General features: G+C 37.8%; 1 protein-coding gene across 6 annotated transcripts in view; it reads right to left on the bottom strand.

Moving 5' to 3' along the window:
- LOC129765356 (hemicentin-2-like) overlaps positions 1 to 14,219 on the bottom strand; it is a 958,618-nt gene that overhangs the window by 672,364 nt on the left and 272,035 nt on the right. For 4 of the 6 annotated variants that reach the window (XM_055765589.1, XM_055765586.1, XM_055765585.1 and 1 more), the window contains exon 2: positions 7,107 to 7,133. The gene's annotated coding sequence lies outside the window, so the exon portion shown is untranslated. Of the gene's footprint in view, positions 1 to 4,189; positions 4,305 to 7,106; positions 7,134 to 14,219 lie in introns of all 6 variants that reach the window. The other 2 variants (XM_055765587.1, XM_055765588.1) reach the window with 1 other exon arrangement.

Raw genomic sequence — 14,219 nt, 5'->3', positions numbered from 1 at the left:
AGAGATATATATTTTTATCTAGTTATAAAACTTAACTAAAAATGCAAAAATGTTTTAGAGGACGTAACAGATTCAAGAGAAGACTTTGTTGATATCGATCAAGATGTTTATGAAATTAAATTCTGAAAGGGCCTGGCGGGTAAGGGAGTAAAAAGTGCCCCCAAACCAAATCACTAGCTGTATGGCAAATATTGTAAAGGATATTAAATTTTGGCGGTTTATTTGAACCCCTATGTGGTATGACGTAGGATCTATAGTGAAAAACGTACTTTTTCGTTTATTTCACGCCATCCTCAAAAGATCCGAGATAAAAATTTGAAAAAAATACTGAATGTGCATCTTACGGTGTATCAAGAAAAATTATCAAAAAAAAATTTCATCAAAAATTTTAGTACCAAAAAAAATATTGAAATTTTGAATTTTTTTTTTTTTTTTGAGATTTAGAGATTCAGTACTACTCTAATTCATATTTAAATGTGTTTCTACGGCTTTTTTAAATTGATAAATATCTTCAAACTGTTTTTTTTTTTTTCAAATATCTAATAATAAAAATAAAATTAAAAAAAACACAGTACAAAAAAATGTTATAGATTTTCTGGCATTTCGAAATTTTGAGAAAAAATATAACTTTGAGACCCACTCCTGCTCAAATTTTTATTTAAATGGGTTCGTATGTGTCTTTTTTCAAAATGTGGCGTAATTTTTCCTGAATTTTTGAGAGCATTGTGTGACACAAAAATAATTTTCTTCATCGTCTACATTATTATTTTTATTTTTTGAATCGATTATTTTATTATATTCGTGGTTTTCAATTGAAAGATTAAAATAAAAAAAAACAAATCGGATTTGTGGTCTCAAAGTTATATTTTTTTTCAAAATTTCGAAATGCCAGAAAATCTATAACGTTTTTTTGAACTGTGTACAGGGAAACTTCGATATAACGTACCCTCGTTATAACGTACCCTCGATATAACGTACATTTTACCTCGATATAACGTACACCTTTTCAAAGTGTAAAGGAATTTTTTTTTCTGATAGAACAATGAACTATCTGTATTGTGATGCTAAAACAAGTTTTGTACCTTCAATCAATCTCGAAATACAGCTGGTTTTGTGATTCCAGATTCTAAATGAATCTTTCTTTAATCAACAGTACGAAGGGAAACATCATGAGAAAGGCTGGCTTCGTCTTCTGATTGAAGTTATTCATTAACTTGACTAAAACAGCAATACAATAGACTACATTTGTGAATACTTTATTATGCTTCGATATAACGTACAATTCGATACAACGTACAATTTTGAAAGTGAAATGTACGTTATATCGAAGTTTACCTGTATAATTTTTTTTCATTATTTTATTTTTATTATTAGATATTTGAAAAAAAAAACAGCTTGAAGATATTTATCAATCCAGAAAAGCCGTAAGAGCATATTTAAATATGAATTAGAGTAGTACTGAATCTCTAAATCCCAAAAAAAAATTTCAAAATTTAAATATTTTTTTTAGTACTAAAATTTTCGATGAAATATTTTTTTGATAATTTTTCTTGATATCCAAGTAGTAAGATGCACATTCAGTATTTTTTTCAAATTTTTATCTCGGATCTATTGAGGATGGCGTGAAATAAACGAAAAAGTACGTTTTTCACTATAGATCCTACGTCAAACCACATAGGGGTTCAAATAAACCGCCAAAATTTCTTATTTAATATCCTTTACAATATTTGCCATACAGCTAGTGATTTGGTTTGGGGGCACTTTTTACTCCATTACCTAACCACTCTTTGGAAATATAAAAAAAATATTTTTTGATACCGCGCAACACTGAAAAAAATCTGAAATAAATCACACATATCTAGAAAGGCCATAGAAACACATTAAAATATTAATTAGAGTAGTACTGAATCTCTAAATCCCAAAAAAAACTTTTTTCCAAAATTTCAATATTTTTTTTAGTACTAAAATTGTTGATAAAATTTTTTTTGATATTTTTTGTTGATACACCGTAGTAAGATGCACATTCAGTATTTTTTTCAAATTTTTATCTCGGATCTTTTGAGGATGGCGTGAAATAATCGAAAAAGTACGTTTTTCGCTATAGATCCTACGTCAAACCACATAGGGGTTCAAATAAACCACCAAAATTTCTTATTTAATATCCTTTACAATATTTGCCATACAGCTAGTGATTTGGTTTGGGGGCACTTTTTACTCCCTTACCCGGCCAGGCCCTTTGACCAGTATCTGAAATATGAATGATCAAATCATAAGAAAAAAATTTGTTTCCTCAGAGAGCAATAGTAAAAAGAATCAATTTACGTAGACTAAGAAGAATGTTGCTACTGTCGTCATCTTTGAATGAGAATGACCGTCAACATAGCTATAATTTCTCTTGATGGAACCACCTGCACAAAAAGCTGAATGTACACCAGGAAGGATATAAATAAACAGCATTTTCAAAGCAATAATTGGAGGGGTAGTAAAACGTGAAAAAAAAAACGTAATCTTGGCGCTTTTTTAAAATTAATGCAAAAAATTCAAATTATTTTTTTCGTCAAAGCAACAAATTAACTTTATACAGAATTTATTGAAGTTTTCAAAACCACCTCTTCGTTTGTAATGCGATAATTATTTGTTGAATTATTTATCATCACAGATTAAGGGGTAACTTTTCATTCCAACAAAAATATCTTTGCATGTAAAAGTCCTCCATAAATGTTATAGGAATCGAATGAAAGCTGTTTAATGAGATTGATTGGATTTGTTATTGAGTTGGTTAGCAAAAAATTCTGTTAGCCTACAAAAAGTTTGAAAAAAACACAGAGAGAAATCGATTTTTTATTACTTTCTGAAATTTTTGTCCACTACATCTACATACACCCGGATAAAAATATGTTCATAACATATTCCAAAACAAGAAAGTACAAGAGCTTCAAAATGATATGCATCCCATTTTCATACGTTGATTTTTCAAGAAGTTACAGCATTTCAAAAATCACTTTGCACTTTGCACTCTATTTCTTTAACTTTTTTGTCTAAATAAAAATACAAATTAAAATACTATATTTTATGCAAATAGATGTATTTATCATGTACTTGCAATATTAGAATGAAATATATATTTTTGCCTGTGATTTTTTTCGATTGTTTATATTTTGACAGCTAAACATCACACCGGTCAAAATGGCCGGTTCGGTAGAAATAGGTTTATAACAAATGTCGGTAGTTCTAGTGTTAAATACGTATATTTTACATTTCATTATGAAAAGAAGTGAGAAAAAATCATTGCGGCTCGCGGCTATAATGAAAATTCTAATGCTGCCTGCATCATGTCTATACCTGACCACCACTGCACAATGGTCCAGGAGATGCATTTGAGTGGAAAATAGCATTTAGAGCTCGACAGTTATTCTCTAGACAAAAACTGTTGTAGACAAAGTTGTTACTCATGATAGAGCGCTCGTTTTTATGTTGTCAAAAATAGGGTGACCAAAATTTTCGATGTCATTTTTAGTTATTCTTTCTGGGACAAACATAAAAAATGTTTGTTGACGGAATTTGAAAGAACAGATTTCACTCTATAAAATATGTGATTTTCAAAACTATGTTATCTTTGTGTTTGAGTAAATTAAAATTGAAATCATGAGTTTTTGGATGAAAACCCATCAATAACTTTGAGCAGGATTAAGATTTTGACATGTTCTGTTGAAATGTTGGTATTGTCAAGCTCTAAAAGTCGTACAAAGACCATTTTGATGTAGAATTTTAAAAATAAAAGTTAGAGTACAAAAAACCCGTTTTTTTATAGTTACCCTAATGCAACTCAGATAGAAGGCGCCAAAAACAACTTTGTGGAAGATATTTATTGTTTAGATAAAAACTGTCTTAGACAAAGTTGTTACATATGATAGAGCGCTCATATTTATGTTATCAAAAATAGGGTGACCAAAATTGTCGAAGAAATGAAAAATCTAACTTTCATATCTTTATAGATAGAGATAAACATAGTTGAACAATGTTGTAGCCCCAGTTATTTTAAACAACTTTGTTATAACATGTAACAACAATATTTGGTGAATTAATGCAGAATTGCTGCCGAAACAGTAAAATAATGCGTTACTCATTCGTGAGCTTCGTGCCAAAAGCAACAACGATAAACAATTGGAATAAGTCTGATCATGCTTACCATCTTTCAAAAACTTTCAGTAACATTGGTATGATATCAGTGCATATTTCCATTCGCACCAATTTCACGCATTTCTCAGGCCAAGAGGTACCAGTTCCGATTAAGGGGGGAACCCCTGTTTGGGAGGCCGAAAAATGATGAATTGGGTTATTGTTCATGAAAAATCGCTGTTTGGAAGTAGTAAAAAATCGACAAAACGAGATATCAAAAAGCGGCTATGTAACGCTTTATACAATTCATTTTTACATGCTGATAAATAATTTTAAGTCAAAAACATGCTTTTCCAACCACTTCTACGAACTAGGTTTGATGAAAAATAATAACAGAAAAAATATCAGATATTGATCTTGAGATATCGTATACCATTTGGGACCATGACATCCTGTTTGGTTCAACATTCCTCTTGTTCACAATTCGTCGAAGAAAAAGCAAAAAAAAAAGAGTAAGAAGCCATTTGTCAGGTTCAGTCCCAGTCAAGATAAAACCTCTAGTAGAAACAAATGTTTTGAAATAATGGGATGGTCTCGAACTTCATTACAAAGAATTTACATTGATTCATCAATATAGTTGTCGTTGTTTCAGTACTATAACTGCTGTGTAATGAACTAAAAGCTTCTTTATCACTGAACCAGAAAATGAGATTTCTCGAGAAACACTTCGCATGCATTCCAAAACATGAGAACCAGATTTCAAGATTGATTTAATTATGTAAAAGCTTCGCCTGTCCCTGGAAACCATTTTTTAATAAAATAAAAAGCATTTATAGGGAATCTCACTCTTTCATACACACATGGATAATCCCATCAATATCGCTACAAATGTTTGTTCATATACAAAATTCACACACGCCAAATGGATGTAGCGATGTTCGGTCCGTGTAATCCATTTCCAGCTGTGGTTTAGTCCCGATTACTTCGTGTCTGCCACGGCTGTTCCTGTTTAAACTTTGTGCTTTTTTTCTTCTTCCGTGCGAAAATATGACCGTTCATGTCGAACTCACCCAAAAACGTGGATTAAACTTTTCGGTTAGTCCGTATCCTCCTCACTGTGGACCAGGCAGTCACGAACAATGTTTTTTTTTCTCTGTACGACACACCATAAATCTTTTTTCGACCGTGCGATGCCATAGGACTACTGCAGAGCGCGAGCGGTGTTTTTGACCGGAGTAAACTTCACTGGCATGTACCTAGTTTTGACGTAGAACTACGTCTTTCATTAAGGGTGCCAAATCAGAAAATAGGTCACGTTTTTATGAAATAAAGTTAACGTTAATAACTATTTTTGCCGCGAACGGATTTTGGCGATTCACATACTAAACGAATCGAATCGGCTACGCTTCGATCTAAGATTGGACCCCACCAGTGGTAATCCAACTTGGATATCGTCGTTTGGTTTTTCTGTTCGTTTTTCGCGTTATTCTTATCGTGTGTTTTTCTTTCCGCGTCATAAATTGAACGCTTCGCGTAGTGTATGATGAGCAAGAAGAAGAGGAAGGCAGGCTCGAGAATTGCAAAAAACGAACGCATTGCCAGGGGCAAGAATATTTTGAGGCAAGCGTCATCTAATGATGCGTTGTTGGTGCAGTGAAAAGCGCTCGCACTGAACCGAGCCTTCGCAAGTGTGACACCGCATCGCACAACAGCGAAGTAGGCGATTTCGGCGCGTCGGTCGAAAATGTAATCGCCGTTACCCAGGCAGCAACCAAAATCAAGCTCCCCCCGTTGGTGGTGAAGGCGGTCGCTCTTGACAAACTCATCAGCGAATTCGCATCGATGGGTGTTACAGCAGAGTACAAGCTGTGTGGCTTAATTCAGTCTTTTTCCAAGCAGTTAACATTGTTTGTTTCCCATCATCATAAGGGCTTCGTTGGTGCCTTTGAGAATGCATCAATGCATTAAACTGACGTTATGGCGAAGCAGGCGTTAAGGTTGTGCGTCAAACAAATATTTGGGTAATACCAAGCATCTTGAATGTCTTACTGGAATGTTATAAGTTATTTGGGTTCACGTGCCAGTTGCAAAAGTGCCTTCAGCTAGGATGGCATTAGCGCTATGAAGCATTGCTACTGTTTTCGAGGTTGTTATTAACAAAAAGAGTTTATTTCGCTTGTTTAGTCACCGAGAAAGTAAATGTCGTTCTGGAATTTTGTATCTGGTTTCGCTTGCCAGTAGCAAAACTTCCTCCACTAAGGGTGATAGCTGCGCTTCTCTCGAGCATGAGAAAGAAATACAACTTTTTTCGAGGCCAGTAATATTAACAGAAGCGTTTCTTTTGAGAATAGCGCAAAATGAAGTGTTTTATATTCCTAGTAGTTTCAAGCCACCAATGTATGGCTCTGTATGCATGCTATGGCGAACGCTTGTTTGGCGCTTGGTTTACGTTGTACGAACGATGCCTATAGGTGCGATTCCTTTAAGGCAATACTAAATAACATGTAGCATGATATTTGAGACTTGCAAGTGTTGTCATTGTTGTTGTTCCCATGCGGTGCCAAAGATATATTGATGTAGTTATGAGATGTGGAAAAATGGTGCTGGTGCAACATGTATATAATCGAGTCTAGCCGAGTCTATGTCAATTGCGAAAAAGGCAAAAAAAAAAGAAAAGCATTCGAGGTAAATTTTCATTGCATTGACATGAAATAAATTACGACTTACGATCAGCTAGTGTATTGTTTTGCGAGGGCAAGAATGAATCATCAATCAATTATCGTCAACAAATTCTACAATGAAAAAACCATTTCAGAGATTATACTACTAAGCAGTTGTTTCTAAAATTTCACAGCATTATAGAATAATATCCGAAGGTATGAATAAGCGACTTATATAGAATAACAGCGTAGTTCTACGTCAACAATGCGGTCGTATCCTGGACACAACCTCCTATAATTTTTTTTTTTCAGTAAACACACACTCACCTTTCGAGACGATGCTTGCATGACAATCTGAAAATAGGGAAGAGAGGAAGAAAACATCAAATGAGCAGGTTAAAAAATCACGTCAGCTAAACTCATGTTGTACAAATATCTCAAACGTGTTTCCCGGAAAAAAAATATCCAAACGAGGAAGCGCCTAACGTTTGGAAAGTAGTCTTTCAGTTTCGCCGGACGCTTCTGGGAATTGGGACGCCAATTCCGTGCGAAGCAACCATAATGACTCACGCTTAAGTTTTGTGCCACTTCGCCCGTGATAAATCGGTGGAGAATACCCAGAGCAGAGGCAAGCGTGGCTCCACCGAGTCAAAGTTCAAATCACACATGTCATACCCGGTGGGAATCCCATTAGAGGGCTGGAGAACCTTTAATTAGTCGAGGATTCACCACCATGACTAGGGAAACATGGAAAACTCCCGAGCGCGACTAACGGTTACGGCCGGGGAAAAGACAACCCTTGAACCCAAAACAAATCGGAGGGAAGCAACAAAATGGCTACAGCACGGAAAAGCTTTGGATACGTGTTCACTAGCGAGATTGGATGGATTTGCTTGTTTACTGGTAAATCATCGGAGAAAATACGAGCGTGCTTTCCCGGAATTTGAAATGAAATTCGTGTCGTTGACGCATTCAAGACAACGGGATAGTGGAAAGCGCTGTTGAAACACCAGGTGAGGTGTAATTGCAATTAAACACGATGATACATTTTGAAATCCACACCATATTTCACTAATTTATTAGGAGCAAAAAACAACAACAACTATGAACTATTATTTGTAATAGCTCCCAGACTCCAGCCTGTCTCGCAGGCTGCGCCAAATTGATATCCAGTCCTTCCTTTTGCTGTAAGCCAATTTTCTTCCTCAAATAACGCTAATGGCTGTGTGAAACCATAAACGGCTCACCGCGCTTAGGTGGTGAGGCAGAATACATAGTAAGTAATTAACACAGCCCATAAAGTTTTCCCCAACAGCGTCCATCCGTCGCAGAGCAAGATGCAAAAGTTAGTACCTAATAACGAAAAACGAGGGTGGACCCATCACTTCTTGCCGGCCCCGGCGTCAAGAGCATGAGCTTTGATCGTGGGGAAAACTCGGAGGCGAAGAAGGAAGCAGCAGTACTTTCGCGTGAGAGCGTAAATGATGATGATGACGAAACCGTGCAGAATGTGGAGTCCTCCAGGGGTTCCACTTACAAGACGCCAATCTATCACATGAGCGCAACTAACCTCCCTGCCCTGCCCTGCCACTGACGAGTTGACAAATGATTGGATGTGCTTTACATAATGGGCACGTGTGCTTTTTTCTCACGGGGTTGGTGGGATTGGGGTGAGGGTGGTTGTTTTTCGAAGGAAACGAATCGTGCAAACCATGTTTGGATATTGCCAAATATTATATCTCAAATCGTATGACCTGAACAAGTATGAATTGATAGAATGTCTCCTCTATTGACCTCATGAAATAATTTGATATGTTTTGGAAGTGTCTGTCCGCTCAATCAATAGTCGTATAAAATTGTATTTATTACATGACATTAGAACCAATTTCAACCAAAATCAATTTCTTGAGTGTGATATCTTCGTTTATTAGCCTAGCTTTATCAATTTTATTGTTTAGTTCAGGCCCGGAACATTTCAAAAACCGGAAAATGTCGATTTAGCATAACAACAGAATAAGAAGAGAGACTATCATTACTTTACAAAACTAATACCAATTTCGCATGAATTACAACAAAAATACAACTCATAGGCCATCCTTAGTAATCAATCAGATTAAGCAATCTATAAGTTTTTTTGACCAAGCTAAAGGGTGGAACGTTATAAATCCGGCCATTCTTAAATTTTAGGTATTTGTTTTGTATGTTTGTAACGTTTGAATATTTTGCTCGCGCAATGTAAAATTACAGTCTTCTCACACACGAAGCTAGCTAAATTGTTGAATGTGACTGCCAAGAAGTCTGGATCGGGGGGAAGTCGAAAGACGGAAGTTCTAGCAAAAAGTGAACAGCCCTTAAAATCGGAACCCCAACCCCTCAATTGGAGACGTCGTACAGTGCGTTGAGCCATAGACAAAAATTAATTTCTATTTTCTTTTCGCGTGTCCAATGCACTCATACTTGTTTACGTATGCCTAAAACTTTGTAAACAAGTATTACTGAGCTAAATATAGCATCACAACTACTAATAAAAGCAGCGAAGGTTTCTTGTGAGAAGGCCTGGCTAGGTAAGAAAGTAAGAAGTGCCCAAAACCCAAATCACCCGCAATGTGGAATGTATTCTATAGGGCACCGAATGAAAAAAATTTTTGAACCCCTATATGGTTTACCATAGGATCCATGTTAAAACGTACTTTTCAATTTTTTGCACGCCATTCACGATAGCTTCGAGATAGAAAATCTGAAAAAAAACTGAAAGTGCGTCTTAGTCGGGGCTCTGGCAACCCTATCCCATCCAATGCAAATTGAGCGTAGGCAGCATAAAACAGGGCTCGCGCTTAGGGGGCTCACGTATTGTTTAATGTTTGGAGTCATATATGTTAATATTTGATTACGTTGGATAGTTTTTTTTTGGCAAGCGATGTTTGGATACCCATCCGGAAGCTTTCTTGACGATTTGCAATTCAAATCACAGCCGAAGAATCGCGCGGAGCACTTCATTTTGAATTTTAGGTTATGATTTCTATGCTCATGATTTTCTATGCTGGCTACTGAAAGGCGGCCATCTTAGCAATCCCTTGGTCTTAGTGCATCATATAAAATATTATCAAAAAAAACATCATCAAATTGATTCGTTCGATAACTCGCAAGTAGATCGGATAGGTTTTCGAAACGATCCAACAAAGGTGTTTTTTCCACATCGAATCAGACTGTGTTTTTTTTTCATCGGTTGCGCTTGCGAGTAGAGCGAAGCTCAAAGTGGTGCGCGACCGAGACGCAGAGGATACAATTCAGACAGATTTATCACACACGCCACACAGCAGCGGCAAGTATAAGTTTATTTTTCTTTTGTCCTCCTATCATTCCTTCTACCATCTGTGCTCGATTTACACCATTGTTCATCTGTGTGTTTACCAAATCGGCAAACGTTGGCATTAGGGGTGTCTATTTTTTCTTGGTTACATTACCGTTGAAATTTTATTGGAACTTTTTTTCATTTTAGAATTTTATATAAATAAAATAAATTAATATAAATATTATCCGCAGCATAACCTTATAATATTTTTTTTTACTTATTCATTTTGATAATTATTATATTCTGTTCATATCGAACAGTTGGCCGATTTTTCTAATATAGCTGAGGGCGGAAAGGACCCCCCGTTGACGCAATTGAATATTTCTGATACCGAACCTCCTCCTGAAGAGCAGGAGGATGAAGCAGAAATTGAGGTAGAAAATTCTGTTTACGAAGTTGATAGTTCCGAAGATGAGGAAATCGACGAGAAACAGGATTTTCGTCCTAAAGAATACCCTGAAGGCTCCAAAGGCCCATGCATTGTGTACTTTAGACGAAAATCCAAACCTCTCAATGTCATTCGTATCTCGAAGGAACTAACTCAACATTTTTCTGACGTTACCGAAATTACACGGATGGGGCCAGACAAACTACGAGTTGTCGTCTCAAGCAGGACCCAAGCGAACAAAATAACGCGCTGCGACCTCTTTGCGATTGAGTATCGTGTATACGTACCCTGTTGCAACGTCGAAATAGACGGCGTAATAACCGAAAAAGGTTTGACACGAAAAGAGATAATCGATGGTGTCGGTCGCTTCAAGAACTCTTCACTAAAAACTGTGAAGATTCTTGCATGCGATCGACTGAAATCTGTGTCACATAAAAATGACAAAAGAATTCTCAATCGGACAAACTCTTTTCGTGTGACTTTTGAGGGTTCCGCCCTTCCAAATTACGTTGCAATAGGGGCACTTCGTTTACCTGTTCGATTGTTTGTACCCCGGGTAATGAAATGCAACAAATGTATGCAACTCGGTCACACGGCCGCCTATTGTTGCAATAAAAAACGTTGCGCAGATTGTGGAGAGAGCCATGATGAGAATCCTTGCGCGAAAGAGCACAAGTGTCTTCATTGCGGCGGGACTCCTCATGATCTTATTCAATGCCCGGTGTACAAACAACGAGGGGAAAAACTCAAGCGTTATTTAAAGGAACGTTCCAAGCGGACTTTTGCAGAAATGCTTAAGAGTTCCGTGCCAACGACACAGGACAATCCCTACTCCATTCTGCAGAACGACGAGCCTGTTGCTGACGCTCCCAATGCCGGATGTTCCGGTACATCGCAGGGTGCCATCAGGAAAAGAAAAATTACTTCTTTTCCATCACTCCCCAGAAAGAATACCGAAACTTCCCAAGTTGGAATAAAGCCTCGAACTGAACGTGCTGAGAATAGGCCGAAGCAAGTACCTCCCGGTTTACGTGGTCATGCTACCAACCAGGGGTCCTCAGCACTTCCCGGAACAACAACGAACACGTCTGTTCCATTTTCGCGGTCGAAGCAACAGCCACTACCTGGCCTGCTTGCGCTTTCAGACCTTGTGGATAACATTTTAAATGCTTTAAATATAAATGATCCTCTCAAAAGCATAGTATTATGTTTGCTTCCGGTTGTGAGAACATTTTTGAAAGAAAAATGTGGCTTTTTAGCAGCGTTCATTTCCCTCGATGCCTAATTCAGCGCAAGAGGTCAAGGATTTGACCATTAGTTTAAGGATTTGGTTTAGTTTAGGGATGATGCTTCTGCAATTCCACTGTATGACAGTGGAATTGCAGAAGCATCATCCCTAAACAAAACCAATATAAATTTTTAGTTCACAGTTCTAACTGTGATGTATTTTCTCTCTGTGAAACATGGCTTTGTTCAGCCGACGAGCTGAATTTTCACGATTTCAACATTATTCGCCTAGATCGTAACGACTCGTTTAGTGGCGTACTATTGGGGATCAAAAAACGTCACTCCCTCTATAGAGTCACTATCCCATCGATTACAGGCATTGAAGTTGTCGCTTGCCAGATACAAATCAATGGCAAAGAACTCTGCATTGCTTCGATATATATTCCTCCCAGGACTACGGTAGGCCGCCATCAGTTCTTTGATATTATCGAGGCATTGCCGGAGCCGCGGTTAATCTTAGGTGACTTCAACTCCCATGGAACAGCATGGGGGTCACTCTACGATGACAACCGTGCCACGTTGATTTATGATCTGTGCGACAACTTCAACATGACAGTTTTAAATACTGGGGGAGCAACTAGGATAGCCAACCCTCCTGCACGGGCAAGCATGCTAGACATATCTCTCTGCTCTTCTTCATTATCCCTGGATTGCACATGGAAGGTAATCCAAGATCCCCACGGTAGTGATCACCTACCAATCATTTTATCGATCGCCAATGAATCAAAATCTAGTGAGTCAGTCGATATTACGTATGACCTCACGAAGAATATTGACTGGAGAAAATTTGCAGAATTAATATCTGAAGCAATCATTTTGATGCATGAACTTCCTTCCCTTGAAGAGTATAATTTTATATCAAGTTTGATTTACGATAGCGCACTTCAAGCTCAAAACAAACGTGTTCCTGCTACCACTTTCCGACGTCGTCCTCCATCACTTTGGTGGGACAAGGAGTGTTCAAAGGTCTACCTTGAAAAATCATCCGCTTTCAAAAAATTCCGGAAAACTGGATCAGTGGAATGGTTTCGAATGTACCAAGCTCTAGAAGCCAAACTAAAAGGTCTGATTAAAGCAAAAAAGCGTGGATATTGGCGAAAGTTCGTCAATGGTTTGTCAAGGGAGACCGTTATGAGCACTCTTTGGAATACGGCTAGGAGAATGCGTGGCTGGAACCATACCAATGAAAGTGAGGAATACTCTGACCGTTGGATTTTCAAATTTGCAAGGAAGGTTTGTCCCGATTCTGTTCCTGCACAAAGCGTCGTACGCGATATTCCGCTCCAATGCGATTATGAGAATTTTTCGATGGTAGAATTCTCAATTGCCCTCCTCTCATGTAACAATTCAGCTCCGGGGTCGGACAAGATTAAATTCAACTTGTTGAAGAATCTTCCCGACTTGGCAAAACAGCGTTTGCTGAACTTGTTCAACAAGTTTCTGGAGCTGAATATTGTCCCGCATGACTGGAGACAAGTGAGAGTGATAGCCATACGAAAACCCAACAAGCCGGCTTGCGATCACAACTCGTATAGGCCGATTGCAATGTTATCCTGTATTCGCAAATTGTTAGAGAAAATGATTCTACTTCGTTTAGACAAGTGGGTCGAAACGAACAATTTGCTGTCAAATACGCAGTTTGGCTTCCGCCGAGGTAGAGGGACAAATGATTGTCTCGCGCTGCTATCTTCTGAAATCCAAATCGCATTTGCTCGCAAAGAACAAATGGCTTCCGTTTTTCTCGATATCAAAGGGGCATTTGATTCAGTTTCCATGGAAATTCTCTCAGAGAAGCTTCATAATCGTGGACTTTCACCAATTCTGAATAATTTCCTGTACAATTTACTGTCAGAAAAGCACATGAATTTCTCTCATGGCAACTCAAAATCTTCTCGTTACAGTTTTATGGGCCTACCGCAAGGCTCCTGCCTTAGCCCCCTCTTGTACAGTTTTTACGTCAATAATATGGATGATTGTCTAACTAGAGACTGCACGCTGAGACAACTTGCAGACGATGGAGTTATTTCCATCACGGGTACTAATCCCGTCGCTCTGCAAAAGTCGTTGCAAGATACCATGAACAATCTGTTCACGTGGGCCCTCAAGCTGGGTATCGAATTCTCTACGGAGAAAACTGAAATGGTCGTTTTTTCTAGGAAGCACGAACCCGCCCAATTCCAGCTTTACCTATCCGGCAAAACGATCCAACACTCTATGTTTTTCAAATACCTGGGTGTATATTTTGATTCTAAATGTACCTGGGGGAGACACATTGCGTATTTGAAACAGAAATGCCAGCAAAGAATCAATTTTCTCCAAACAATAACCGGAACATGGTGGGGTGCCCATCCAGGAGACCTCATTCAGTTGTACAAAACAACGATATTGTCAGTATTAGAATATGGCAGTTTTT

This window comes from Toxorhynchites rutilus, chromosome 2 (assembly GCF_029784135.1).
Source record: "Toxorhynchites rutilus septentrionalis strain SRP chromosome 2, ASM2978413v1, whole genome shotgun sequence".
Classification (NCBI taxonomy): Eukaryota; Metazoa; Arthropoda; class Insecta; order Diptera; family Culicidae; genus Toxorhynchites; species Toxorhynchites rutilus.
This window is presented reverse-complemented; position numbering and strand designations above follow the sequence as displayed.